The 13,836-nt window shown below is 43.9% G+C and overlaps 1 protein-coding gene across 4 annotated transcripts in view; it reads right to left on the reverse strand.

Annotated features, from left to right (window-relative positions):
- si:ch211-112c15.8 (tumor necrosis factor receptor superfamily member 25) overlaps window positions 1-13,836 on the reverse strand; it is a 46,215-nt gene that overhangs the window by 31,252 nt on the left and 1,127 nt on the right. The window lies entirely within an intron of this gene.

Below are 13,836 nucleotides of genomic sequence, written 5' to 3' on the forward strand. Positions count from 1 at the left end.
AAGGTCACCTTGCCTCAAGTGAGGGGAGAGGTTGAGAAGGAGTGTCCTTCATGGTAACTTCAGCCAGTGCAGGAATTGAAACCACAATATTGGCATCAGTCCGTATCACAAACCAGACATCTGGACAACTGAGCTAGCCTTCACTATGAGGTTGTTATTTACCTCTCTCTCTTATTGCACAATACCCAGGCTAGTAATGCTTGTTTTCTGATCAGCTCCAGAACATGGTGTTCTCACAACCTATCTTGAAAATATTTTGGGAACTCTTCATCCAGATTACCTTTGCCCACCCCAACTTTTCCAGTCAATATATAAATTAAAATCTCCTGTGCTTACTGTTGTGTCTTTATTTCCTCCTTAATTAACACTTATTCATGTAGTTACTGATAGGGAATCAGTACACCATAACCTCAAGAGACTTGTTGAATGTATTATTCCTAAATTCTACACAAACTGTTTCCACATCTTGGTTTCTTTAATTAGGTTATCCCTTTCCACTGTGCTAATACCATCATTAGCTGGCAGAGCTACTCATCACCTTTTCTGACGTTCCTGTCATTCCTAAATGTCCTGTACCCTTAAAGATTCAAAGCCTCAGATTTCCCTTTTACTACCTTTGTAAATGTTAGTTTTATCCGTTGGTTAAATTTTAGACTCATCTTTCCTAACCCTTCCTGACATGATCTGTTTACCATTTCCATACTAATAACTTTCTCTTTGGCCTTGACTGTACTCTTCAATTTACCACGTTTTCCCAAAATTCTTTGTCCCCACTCTGCAGTTTGGAATTCTCTCTATTTCCCTGGTTGTGTGGTTGGGAAAGTCACTGACCCCATCACGGTTCAGATGTAGACCACCCCATCATAATAAATCTCACTTTCTCCTGTAATGGTGCCAGTGTCTCTCTTTCTCTCTCTAATTGGAAACCACCCCCACTACTCCAGTCTTTAAGCCACAAGGTCCCAGTAACCAACTAGCAACCATCCCAGGAAGTATTCCCCCTGACACCCAGCTCAAGAACCTGCTCTCCCCCATACCGTCTACCAGCTCAGGATCCATTCCTTTTCTGACACCCCCATCCCCACCCAGGAAACTAACTGTACTCTGCACCTCTCCAGGAATTAATAGAGTCAGAAACAGACATTTCCACCAACTCTTCCACGTTGAGCAAGTTTTCCAAAAGAAACTATTCCCATTTGCCTGCACTTGGCCCATATCCTTCAAAATCTTTTCTATTCATTTATCTATCCAAACGTCTCTTAAATGTTGCAACTCTTCCTGCATCTATCACTTTCCCTAATAGTTCATTCCACATTCGAACCATCTTCTGTGTGAAAAGGTTGCCCCTCATGTCCCTTTTAAATCATGCTCCTCTGAGCTAAACTTATGCCCTCTAGTTTTGAACTCCCAGCCAAAAGGAGTGATGCAGTCACCATTCTTTTCCTATGCTGAGTTAGCTAGTCTAGCTTGTACAATATTTGGGACTAATGCTGGGTTGTAAACAGATAGAAAACTGCACTGTTGCTGATCCAGCAATCTCACCACATGAAAACACGTAGCCAAGAATCTTGGGTAGAAATACCACCTTAGTTAAACAAACTGTCACCTTTACCAAGATTGTCAAGCTTGGAGTTGTTGCTTGGGAGAGATACTGATAATGATTCCTTTAGAAGCCATTGGATGGGTTGTGAGGGACGGGGTAAGAAAAAATGTAGTCCTTGTCCAGTGAGACAAATTCCCAAGTCTCAAGCTACTCTGTTCTGCACAAACCCATCTCACTGTGTGATGAGCTGGAATCTTTCATACTGCTATGCTGATCCAGGAGATCAGTGAATCAAAGCTCATAATCCGTCTGCCAGCCACAAACAGCAAGTTAACAAAATCTCAAGAAAGTAGGTCATGGCACTTTCCAGTGTGGGGTTCCTGCCCTGACTCATGGGTTGCTGGGACACTATCTGAAACCATATCTTCACGTACACACAGACAATATGAAATTAAGTTAAAAATCACACCAGATTATAATCGAGCAGATTTATTTGGAAGCACTAGCTTTTGGACCACTGCTCCTTCATCAGCTAGTCATGGAGCATGAGACCATAAGACACAGAATTTATAGTAAAAGATTACACTGTCATTTAACTGAAATGATATATGGAGCAAACCTGGATTATTGTTCAGTCTTGAATCTTTTAGAATGGGTTGCAGGTTTCGGTTCATTAATATGTAAACCCCAGAACTTCTTTTAAGTCACCTTCTCAAGATAACTTAAGGTTTTATAACAAAAGGTGACAGCTCAGATAATGTCTGTCTGTATCCCAATCTTGAGTCAGACTGGTTCTATTTCCAAAGTGGAATTTACAAAATATTACATGGATTGACTGCCTGCAGATTTTACATTTTTTGAGCAAAATAGAATGCATCTGCAAATATAATTCTGCAAATCCAAATTCACCCCATAGACTTATATGTGTGTGTGCATGTGCATGAGAGAGCGTAGGTGTGTGTGCATGTGAGTGTGTGTTTGTGTGAAAGTCTGGTAAAGTGTGTGTGTGTGTGTGTGTGTGTGTGTGTGGCGGGGTGGGGGGGTGGGGGTGGAGGGGTGTGTGTGATGGAGTATAAGCCTGTGAGAGGATGTGTGTATGGGTGTCAGTGCGAGGGGTGTATGTGTGTGTGTATGAGAGACAGCGTATGTATGAGAGGGTCAGCTTGTGTATGTAAGAATGTGTGTGTGTGTGTGTGTGTGTGTGTGTGTGTGTGTGTGTGTGTGTGTGTGTGTATAGTGTAGTGGGGTCATCTGTAGTGTGACATGAACCGAAGTTCCCAGTTGAGGCCATCCTCATGGGTACTGATCATGGCTATCAGCCTCTGCTCGGCCACTCTGCATTGTTAACTATCCTGAAGTCGACTTGGAGGATGGTCACCCGAGGATCCAAGGCTGAATGTCCCTCACTGCTGAAGTGATCCCCAACTGGGAGGGAACATTCCTGTCTGGTGATTATTGTGCACACCCATTCACACATCCTCTCACACGCTTATACACAATCACACCCACACATACACATTTTACCAAACGTTCACACATGCAAACACAGATTCTCACGTGCACTCACACTCACACACATAAGTCTATGGGCTGAATTTGGATTTGCAGAATTATATTTGCAGATGCATTCTATTTTGCTCAAAAGATGCACAATCTGCAGGCAATCAATCCATGTAATATTTTGTAAATTCCACTTTGGAAATAGAACCAGTCTGATTCAAGATTGGGATAAAGACATACTCTAACCTCATATCTTTAATGCATTGTCTGAGCTGAGCTGTCACCTTTCATTATAAAACCTTAAGTTATCTCAAGAAGGTGACTTGAAAGAAGTTCTGGAATTTACATATTAATGAATCGAAACCTGCGACCCATTCTAAAAGATGAAAGATTGAACAACAATCTAGGTTTGTTCAATATATCATTTCAGTTGCATGACACTGTAATCTTTTGCTATAAATTCTGTGTCTTATGGTTTTATGCTCCACAATCAGCTGATGCAGGAGGTGCTCCAAAAGCTAGTGATTCCAAATTAAATCTGCTCAACTGTAACCTGGGTGTGATTTTGAACTTTGTCCATCCCAGTCCAACACCAGTTCCTCCACAATATGAGATATTTATGTGAGACCTCCTTATTATGCAGCCACTCAATGCTGCAGCTGAGCAGGACCCACCCTCTTCTGTCTCAGGCACCTACTCTCAGGTCTCAAGTTCTGTAATGCTAACCTTTCCTTATGTGACTACAAAAATTGAGTGTGATTCAGCTCTTCAGCTGCGAGGACATTGCAGCCACTTCCAGCAGGGATCGATCATTCCAAGCCGATAAAGATGTCCCCAAAAGGGGTAACAGCATAGACTGGCACCTTAGTTCCATGCTTTAAATCTGCCTCAAATACAACTGGGCACTTCCAAAAGTAAGGCTGGTTAGTGTAAGGTTGTCTCAATGACCGTCTGCTGGACAAGCTGTCTTACTAACCTGGGAAGGGATCCTGAATAATGGAGAACAGACTACAGCATCTAATGCAACATACCAGCTCAGTCATGCTTTTATCAAACACAACTTCCTAGAACTGCCACTAGTTTGCCTTCACCCTCATGTCCAACCTGCATTTTACCTTTGCCTTTACTTTGATTCCCCACTCAACCTTGACCCTGCCCTAACTGTGACTTAATGTCTTCACCCACACATCAACTCCTCCTCAAAGTCCTACCTCAAACTAGGCATTTTTAAATGTGGAAATAACCTTGTCATCAGGATTTTGAGGAGTTGATGCACTGGTTTCTCAGTTTTTAAAAAAAAATTGACTTTTTGTTTTATTTGTGGGATTTGGGAATCACAAGAGATTGCAAGTTACCTGCTTGAACAAAAGCACTCGTGAGGTACAAGACCACCCACAGCGCTGTTAGGGAGTTCCAGGATTTTGACCCAGTAACTGTGATTTAATGGTGACTTATTTCCAAGTCAGACTGATATGCAACTTAGATGGGAACTTGCAGATGCTGGTTTACCTTTTGTGCTGAAGCCCCTGTCCTAATGGGATGCTGATGGTGGGATTGAGAGTTGCTGGTCAAGAATGTTTGGTGCATTGCAACCATGATTAGAATATAGACCTCAGGGTCTTAGGATTGATTCCAGCCTCAATCAATGGCTTCAGCCTCATGAATATACATTTTCCATTCCGACAATCCTGAATGCAATGGCACCGGTGATAAAATCAATGGCTCAGATCAAAACACAATGATACTGGCACACAACTGTTTATATTATATGAAAGCTGGTGATTAGATTCATCGATGATTGCGTTTTGCACTGTTCTGTACTTGGGCATACATCTGGGCCAGAAGTCTAGGTTTAAGTGCCACCTCAGGACTCGATGGCTACAGATGTGTCATAACGTGGTAAAACAGGTTGACAATCCTTCCAATACCCTTCTGGCAGGCAGTAAGAGTGGACAAGTCTCCTGGTCAGCCAGGATAGCCACACAGCAGGAGCTGCCCATGCTTAAAAAAAAGTAGGTGCTTGTCATAAGCAAAGATCTTGTTCCAAGGGACAGTTCCCCACACACAGAAACTCCTCAGGAGTCTTTGCTGAGGACAGTGCAGAGGGAGCAGTACTCTGAATCTAAACCATGTCATGCCTGCCCATAGAATATTTGATTGAGTGGGGTGGAGGGAGCATTCCTCTGTATTTAATCCTTGTTGTAGATGCCCTGGGATCATTTGATGATGACACTGGTCCCTGATCTACTTTTCCGAGGTGATCTTCATACAAAATATTTGCTAAAATTGAAGAGTTAAAAGCTAGATTGTCAGGGAGTCTGAATTGATAAAATTATATTTCGATTTTTTACTGAGTAGTGAAATGTTTCAATCAATGGTGATGTAGTGTACTGTTTACTTCATGGATGCAATATGTGCCAGAACCAGTTATGCAAATAATGACACGTAGGTGCTTTAGAATGTGAGGAAAATAACCGTCATACAGCCAGTATAATGTTCTATGATTATAAAGGTGGTACCCTAAGAACAGCAATGGTTTCTACAGACCCTTGAAGGGTGGAATCTTGCAGCATATATCACCTCCTCACATATGTTCCTATGAAACGGACTAGATCTTTTACATCTCAATGTATCCTGACTCCATTTAAACAGTCTGCCTTACTCGCCTTCGTATTCCACAGCCCAATTTACCTCAGGAGAAAAGAGTTCTATCTCTCCTCTTTCTCATCTCCCCTTCTGTCACTTCACTTCAGTGCACTGTTTGCCTCAGTCAGGTTCACTGATTTCCTGCACCATTTTGAAATCTACAATATTAACAAATGAATTTCAGTCCAAGAGAGAATGACAGGGTGTGGAATCACTGGGTAAGGATGCTGATTACTCAGGCATCAGTGCAAGCCCCTGCTCTGGGACCAGCATCCCCCGGAGGCTCTGGGACCAGCATCCCCCGGAGGCTCTGGGACCAGCATCCCCCGGAGGCTCTGGGACCAGCATCCCCCGGAGGCCCTGAGCAGGAAAGCTGTTCTTTTCCTGTAGTGTCCTGCTTGTTGGATGTTGGTCAAGATTTAAGGAGCAGAGTTTTAAACTTCTTGTAAACAACATAAACTTAACAGTTCAGAAGGCAGGGCTATAAAAACTGAGCACTTCCACACCTCGTGAAAATATCGGAATCAAGATTGGAAGTTGGAACAATTACTGACCCCATTTTGTGTGGGGCAGTATGGGTCATGAATTAAAAAGACTCTGGATCCAGACACTGAGCATTGGACAATGAGAGCTCAGGAAATTAAGGACAGTGCATAGAGTTCATCATAAAGTAGACGTATGCAGGGTACAGAAGGCATCAATAGCTTAATGGTGTTTCCCTCTATGGTGCGATTTTCCTGCTAATAAAACATTACACTGAACAGTTAGGGGTTTAGACTCCACTTGACACTGTTCCTTGTTTCAAAACATATCACTCCTTTCTCCCCCACAGTCTCCCATTGCTGTGGTTATCCTGAGTGCCCAGCTTCCTGCTTTACAATGTGTATGCTATCCACAAAACTTTCCATCTGCCAGGTATAGAATAATCCCAGTGCATGGAGGAATAGCAGGGCATTATGTCATGCTGGCTATAGAAATGTACCAGTAGTCATCAGTGAACACCATATCGAGGAGCCCTAATATCCTACACATGAACATAACCCAGAGAGAAAAGGAAACATGCAGATGTTACAAGACTATCAGACAGCACTCTGAAATCTACCTCCATCTGAAGGTGTTCCATTCATGTTTGTCCTTCACATTTCTCTGTTTGTTTAGTCACAGTTTTCTCAGTTTCCAAAAAAGCAAACATTTTCCATCCATCTCATTTCAATTTGAAAAACAAGCAAAGGATGCAATTCAAAATAAGGCACATCTAAAACACAAGTCATAGACAGATAAATGTGAGCTCATCCAGCTTGCACTTAGAAAGAATAGAATAGACCATGTTGTAAATGGTGAGATGCTACAAACAGTGGGGAGTCAGGTACACAGATCATTAAAATTTCACAAACAGGTACAGAAAAGAATCAAAAAGACAAAGGGAATGGTGGTTGTTATATATAAAAGACAGAATACAAGGAGTAGAAGTCATGCTGAACTATACCAAACCCTTATTAGACAACCTGGAATAGTGAGTGTAATTCTGGGCTCCAAACCTTAAGAGGGATATATTTGAGGCAGTTCTTTATAAATGATCAAACTATGCAGACAATTCATACAAACCCATGGTTGCAATCTCTGGAATTTGAAAAGTTAAGGGTGATTTCAAGTTTTCAAGATCTTAAGGAGAATGGCCAATGGAAATCAACAGAAATTATTTCCGTTATTTGAGAAGTCTGTACCCGGGGTCAGAGTCAAAAAGTGTGATCCTTTCAGGATCAAATTAAAAAACATTTCATAAAAAGTAAAGTTCGGAACTCTTTTCAGCCAATGATGCTAGCTCAATTGTTATCTTTAAGTCCAAGACTGAGTGATTTGTATAAACTCAAGATTTAAATGGACATGGGCAAGGGAAGATACACAGAGCTACCTAAACAATCAGCCAAAATTTAACTGAATGACGGCACAGGCTCTGTGGATCCAAAAGGGCTCGTCATGTTTATATTTACCTTTACACCCAGACCAGCACAGGGCCTCGTCCCCACACCCTGATCAACACAGGGCCCGGTCCTCACACACAACCCGATACAGGGCCCAGTCTTATACCCATCCCAATGCAGGACCCTGTCCTCACACCCAGCCCGATAAGGGCCTCGGTCTCCCACCCAGCCCAAAATAGGGCCCCGTCCTCACACCCAGCCCAATACAGGGCCTGTCCTCACACTCAGCCCAATACAGAGCCTCGTGCTCACACCCAGCCTGATACAGGGCCCTGGTCTCACACCCAGCCTGATACAGGACCCCGGTCTCACACCCAGCCCGATACAGGGCCCTGTCTTCTGGCCCAGGCCGATACAGGGACTTGTCCTCACAACCAGCCTGATACAGGGCTCAGTCCTCACTCCCAGCCTGATACAGGGCTCTGTCTGTGGTGAACGGAACAAAGTCAGCCAGCTGGACCTCATAGAATGTGTTCCCTGATTGGGGCTGTCAATGTGTTCCAATCAGGGATCCCTGGCTGACAGACATAAACAGGAGGGTTTAGGGGATTGACTCTGATCTAGCTGCCCATTCCAGTGTGTTACTGCTGCTGTTAGTTCAGAAGAGGAGGAAAGTTTATTTTCTTTCCCCTTGTCTAGGGATGACATTTGATTTTTGGTTTTATTTATTGTTTTTGTGTTTGTTTTTCTGGTTTTCTTTTTTTCCATTTAATTTGAGCTGTGTTCAGCTGCGCAAGCAACTACCACCACTACTGCTGCTGCAGCCTGTGCCTACTCCCACTGCTGCAACCTGGGCCCTACCAAAAAAAATATAAACAAGAGGGTCCGTGGTTCTGTTCACTCTCAGAACTAGCTGGGTCAATTTTAAGTATGAGTCTAGATTAGAGTGGTGCTGGAAAAGCACAGCAGGTCAGGCAGCATTCGAGGAGCAGGAAAATCGATGTTTCGGGCAAAACATCAGGAATGAATGTTAAGTATTATGCATGTGTAAATAAAGGATGACTTGCTGATGAGATATTGGCCTCTGTAGAGCTATTTCAGGGATGACAAGAGAAAAATATTCTCCGAAGAAATTTCCTTGAATTGATTGTTTTTGAGTTGGGGTAAGCATTTCTGGTATAATGCAACCATTTGGGAAGCTTGACTTGTTTGATCTTGCATCAAAAACAGGACCCAGTATGTGGAAAGAATGTTTTAGTTTTTTAGGGCAAATGACATTGCGGCAGAAGAAAAGCAACGAGCAATTTTCCTGACAACTTGTGGACCCACAGCTTTCTCAGTTATTAGGACTCTAACTTTTCCTGAGGCACCAGATACTAAAATCGTTAAAGAGTTGATGGATGTAGTTAAAGAATATTGTGACCCCCAAGCTCTCTCGAATTCTGAAATGCTATTGATTTTACCCAACATTTTGCAAACCAGGGGAATCGTATCAGGATTTTTTGGCGAGGTTAAGATCACTGGCAGAGGCATGTGATTTTGATTTAACCCTTAATGAGATGCTGAGGGACCATTTGACACGTGGGATGAGTAATGTGACTATGCAAAAATGCTTCCTAGCTGAACCATAACTGGACTTCAAACAGGTACGATTTGAACTGGACTTCAAACAGTGGGCGGCACGTGGCACAGTGGTCAGCACTGCTGCCTCACAGCGCCAGAGACCCGGGTTCGATTCCCGCCTCAGGCGACTGACTGTGTGGAGTTTGCACGTTCCCCCCGTGTCTGCGTGTGTTTCCTCCGGGTGCTCCGGTTTCCTCCCACAGTCCAAAGATGTGCAGGTCAGGTGAGTTGGCCATGCTAAATTGCCCGTAGTGTTAGATAACGGGCTAATGTAGGGGTATGGGTGGGTTTCGCTTCGGCGGGTCGGTGTGGACTTGTTGGGCCGAAGGGCCTGTTTCCACACTGTAAACAGTCTAATCTAAGATACTACAATTGGGTTTATTATTAGAAAATGCAGCAATGGAGCTTAAGAGTTACAGGGTATTCTGACTGAAATGGACACGCTCACCAGGCTGACAGAGCTTGGGGGACACACTTGAATGAAGGCAATTGGATAGCCTCAGTTAGGACATATCTTGAAGTCAAGGTCAGCCCACAGCAAAAACCCCAAAACAAAGCCAAGCCTTGGCCAAACAGTTAACATTTTCTGGCGGATATGGACCGGCAGACCATTTTAGTTACTTCTGGCTTGCAGATTTGAGTCCCAGTGGGCCTGAATTGAAAAGAAGAACTAGCTGGGTCAATGTTAAGTATGAGTCTAGATTAGCGTGGTGCTGGAAAAGCATGGCAGGTCAGGCAGCATTCGAGGATCAGGAAAATCGATGTTTCAGACAAAAACCCTTCTTCAGGAATGAATGTTACCCAGGAGAGTGCAAACCCTGGAGCCAACCTATATCTAGCTTGGAACAGTTAAATTGTTTAGGAACGTCCAAATCAGAACCAATCAAAATAAACATCTGGTTAAACAGTCACCTGGTTTTAATAGAGGTTGATACTCGTGTGGTCGTATCATTGATTACAGAATCAGACTTTAACAAAATTCGCACTGAACTCCAACTCTTAAGTTGTTTAAGACCTCGGCTAGACTGAGAACCTCTACCAGGAACCAATACAGGTTAAGAGTACAACTTTGGTTCTGGTCTCTAATGAGAAGCAGCTGGTTCAGTTACCACTGACTGTAGTAAAAGACTTCGGCCTAAGCCTGATGGAGTGAAATTAGTTGAGAAAGATTCAACATGATTGGCACAACATTTTTCAATTAGAAAGTAGATGGCTGAGTGAAGTCCTAATTAAACACCCAGAAATCTTTCAGGAAGGTCTAGGGAAAATCAAAGGAGCAAAAGCCACCTTACCTGTTGACCAAAAAACAATTCCACAATAATGCAAGGCTTGCCCAGTGCCATTTGCTTTGTATGTAGCAGTAGAGGCAGAAGTTAGGAGGCTGGTAAGCGAAGGAATCATCAAACCAGTACGGTTTGTGGAATGGACAGCACCAGTCCATACTGAGTGTGAAGCCCGATGGACTGTTTCATTTTTGAGGGGGGGGGGTTTTAAACAAATGACAAACCACTTCTCAGAGCTGGATAAATACCCAATCCCTCACATAGAGGATTTATATAAAAAGCTGGCAGGGGGGGGCTGTCCTTCACAAAGTTGGTATTGAGCCAACTGTACTCGCAATTGCAGTTAGACGAGGATTCTCAGAAGTATGCTACAATTAATACCTATAAGGGTTTGTACCAATAATTGAGTATTGGTACAATACTGCCATTTCGGGTATAATCAACCTGTGCCATTTTCCAGCGGATGATGGAGAACATTTTACCAGGCCAACCCCAGGTCGGCATTTATCTGGATGATATGCTAATAATGAGCACTGAGAGAACTTGGACACGGTGCTTAAATATTTCCCCAAAGCTGGGGTATGCCTTAGGAAGGGAAAATGTCTGTTCCAGGCACCCCAAGTGACCTACGTGGGTTACAGAGTCGACAAGACCCAACTATACCCGTTGAAAGATAAAGTGAGGGTGATCAAAGATGCCCTGGCTCCCATGTCTGTACCGGAGTTTAGATCTTTTCTTGAATTGGTGAATTATTATAGAAGATTCATAGGTAAGCTGGCCTCCATCTTGGCACCATTAAACCTGCTATTGAAAAAGGGACAGCATTGGAAATAGTTGTGCAGCCAAGATATAGCCTTTAAGGAAGTGTAGAAGTGGTCATCGTCATCGAAGGTGCTGGCCCACTATGATCCCAAGTGAGGTGTGGTGCTGGCACGCTATGTCTCTCCATACTGTATTGGGGCAGTATTGGCTCACTGATGGCCCAGCGGAGAGGAACGCCCGGGAGTGTATGCTTCCCCAATTTTGGCTGACAACGAACAAAGATACGCTCAGATAGAAAAATAAGATTTGGCAGTCATCTTTGGTGTGAGAAAGTTCCACCAATACCTTTACATACATAAATTCGTAATAGTAACGGATGACAATAGTAGCTGCGAAGGCTACTCAAAAAGAACAGGGCCACAGCCCATTGCTTCAGGTCAAATTCAATGGTGGGTGGTTTTCTGAGTGGGTACAATTGCAGGTTGGTAGACCAGCTGGCAAATGTAAATGCCTTGAGCCACCTCCCACTGGCAGATACATCACCAGTGGTGCCACCACTAGAAGGGACCATTCTGGTTTTAAACTTTTTGGACACCCTTCATATCACTGCTGACAATATCAGACTGTGAACACAAAACAATCCCATCCTGGCAAAACTGCTGTTGGTGACGAGGAAAACACAAGGGCCATCAAAAGCAGAATTGAAACCTTTCTGGACCCAGTGAGATCAGATCACTGTAGCATTCTATCATGGAGAGTAAGAGTGATTGTCCTGAGTAAAGGTCACTGCCAGATACTCCACCAAAGGGCAGCCAGGGGTTTCCAAAAATGAGGATGTTGGTCAGAAGTTATGTCTGGGGGCCAGGACTGTATTCCAATGTGGTCGTGTTGGTTGGGTAGTGCCCAGAGTGCCAACAATTACTGCCAGCAGCCCCCCCCCGACATTTGTGGGAATCGCTGGGTTACACGTCGATTATACCAGTCCTTTCATGGACTCAACGTTCTTACCCATTGTAGACACCCACTCAAGGTGGTTGAATATCTGTTAAACACAGGGATGATGATAGAAAAGCTGCGAATGTTTACAATACACAGACTCCTGGAAGTATTGGTCATGAACAACAGGCCATCATTTACCAGCAGGGAATTCAAATATTTCCTAAAGCCAAATGGCATTCGACACATGAGGACAGCTCCATACCATCCATTGTTCAGTAGTCTGCCGGAAAGAGCAGTCTAAACTTTGAAGGCAGCCTTAAACAAACAGCCTACAGCTTCATTCAATACCAAATAGTCCCAGTTCCTGTTTGATTATAGGACCACCCCTCACACAATGTCAGGGAGAACTCCAGCAGAGTTGCTGATGGAGAGAAGGCTCCATATCAGATTAAATCCGATCTTCCCAAACCTGAGGGGGGAGGGTGGAACTACACCAAGAACACCAATACCGGACACAAGATTCCTCTAAGTGAGAGAGACAGTTTACTTTCGGGGATGATGTTGATGTAGAAATCACAGAAGTGGCCCTGCATGGGTAAGAGGCATGGTCGATGTGAGGTCAGATTCTGTGATGTACAAAGTAGGTGAGGTCATCCTGAATAAGCACATGAACCACATGAGAACCACAAACTCGCAAACGGGGCAGGAGCAAAACATCATGGCCCCTCAGAACAGCTGGAAAGGCTTTTGGAATCCATGTGTTCTTCACCTTCATCAGCATTGAAGAAAACGCTGAGGACTAGATAGACATAGCAGATGTCTCAGTCTCCACCCCATTCCACCTGAGGAAGAAAATGAATTTTGACCGAGAAACTGTGGGCACAGGAGCCGGGCTACAGTCCGGTACCCACTACCTGCTACCGAGGCTGAATCAGAGGGACCACCATAGGAGGCGCTACAAGACAAAGAACAGGTCTATGTCTCAGACTTCGAGGAGGAGGGATGTAGTGACTGGAATAAGGACAGTCAGCTGACCCTCAAGAATATGAGGTCCCTGATTGGGGCTGTTAATCTGGTCCAATTAGGGAGTCCTGATTGACAGATATAAACAGAAGGGTCAGAGGTTCTGCCTAATCTAGGAGCCTGCTCTGTGTTAGCTGGGTCAGTGTAAATAAAGGATGACTTTGTGATGGCATACTGGCCTCTGTGGAGCTATTTCACTGTCCTGAAACCAACTTGAGACATTGCTAGGCCTAAAAGCAAATAGACTGAGGGCATGTTTACATATCTAGTCCAAGGCAAAGACCTTTCCTCAGACCCAGACCTATACAGGGGCTTGTTGTGATACCCATTCAGCTCTAGTTAAGAGACTGCTCACAGCTAACCTGAATCTTTCACTCAGAGCAGCAGGGCCCTCTCCTCAGACCTGCACCATGACAGAGGCGTGCACCAACTCCAGTTCTTGTCACCATCCTCTCAATAAACCAACATGACCCAGTTTGGGTTGGAAGCAGTGAACCACAAGGACCCAATTTTACACAGTCAGTCCATTGTCAATATGGTTGTTTAACCATTTTGCTTTCACTAGGGCTTCTGTAAAGAGACCTAATGTGGTTTT

Source organism: Hemiscyllium ocellatum, chromosome 37, assembly GCF_020745735.1.
Source record: "Hemiscyllium ocellatum isolate sHemOce1 chromosome 37, sHemOce1.pat.X.cur, whole genome shotgun sequence".
NCBI lineage: Eukaryota > Metazoa > Chordata > Chondrichthyes > Orectolobiformes > Hemiscylliidae > Hemiscyllium > Hemiscyllium ocellatum.